Here is a 1,157-nt window from a genome sequence, read left to right as displayed (position 1 = left end):
TTTGTTTTTTTTCCCCCTAGGAAGTGTGTCTTGGGTTTTTCCCTTATTATTTTCATTACTTTTTTTTTTTCCTCTTCTTTTTTTGGTGGTGGGGGTGGTTATGTTTAAATGAAGTTGCTTTTACAACACCAAAGACTTAATCATCCATTTCCTACATAAAAGGTAGCTACTTTTTTGCATGGACCTCAAGTATACTGTAGTATAGAGGTGGAATTTAAGGAAAGGTATTAAGCAGGCTGTGTTTTAGCTTATGGGCAAATAATAAATTGTATCATTTATCTTGAATGTATCATAGATAAGCTGCAATGTAATGATTGCCACTTCAGATAGCTGTGAAATTAGGTGATTAACTAGTTGTTACTTAACCTTCTAATTTCTGTATAAGTCTACATGAAATAGAAGTTGGGGTTCTGATTTTTTACTTTGCTTATCCATTTGGAGTGTCATTGTAACTACTGTATTGTAAATGATGGAAAATAATTGCATATGTTAAAAAATAGTGTTATATTCTAAAAAAAATAAAATAAAATAAAAAGTTAAAAAAAAATTTTTTAAAGATGGATTGTCAATTGAAAGACTCCATGTTGTATTAAATAAGAGAGTTGCTTTAAAGTTTTTCGACTTAACTATACAGTGGTATTGTAGACAACTGGATTTTTTTTTATTAAAATTGATCATCCTGTGCTTATGTATTTAAAATTCTAAAAACTAATTTAAGCAATTGAAAATGTGAAAAAGGAAAAAAATGGGTTATTCTATCTAATTTGGCATAAAAAATTTTTTCTTAATGTTTATTCATTTTTGAGAGACAGAGACAGAGTGTGAGTAGGGGAGGGGCAGAGAGAGAGAGAGGGAGACAGCATCAGAAGCAGGCTTCAGGCTCCAAGCAGTCAGCACAGAGCCTGACACAGGGCTCGAACCCATGAACCGCGAGACCATGACCCAAGCTGAAGTTGGGAGCTTAACCTACTGAGCCACCCAGGCACCCCAATTTGGCTTTTTATTTATTGGTAATAAAAAGCTACAATGTGCTCTTTGCTGAGAATTTCTCTCAAAGAGTAGAATAAAATCATCTCTCCTAAGTTGACATTCAAAAACTACTACGAGTGCCTTGGTGAGTCAGCATCTTGATTGGCTTGAGCATCTGATTCTTGATT

Source organism: Suricata suricatta, chromosome 5, assembly GCF_006229205.1.
Source record: "Suricata suricatta isolate VVHF042 chromosome 5, meerkat_22Aug2017_6uvM2_HiC, whole genome shotgun sequence".
Classification (NCBI taxonomy): Eukaryota; Metazoa; Chordata; class Mammalia; order Carnivora; family Herpestidae; genus Suricata; species Suricata suricatta.
Note: the sequence above shows the minus strand (reverse complement) of the source record.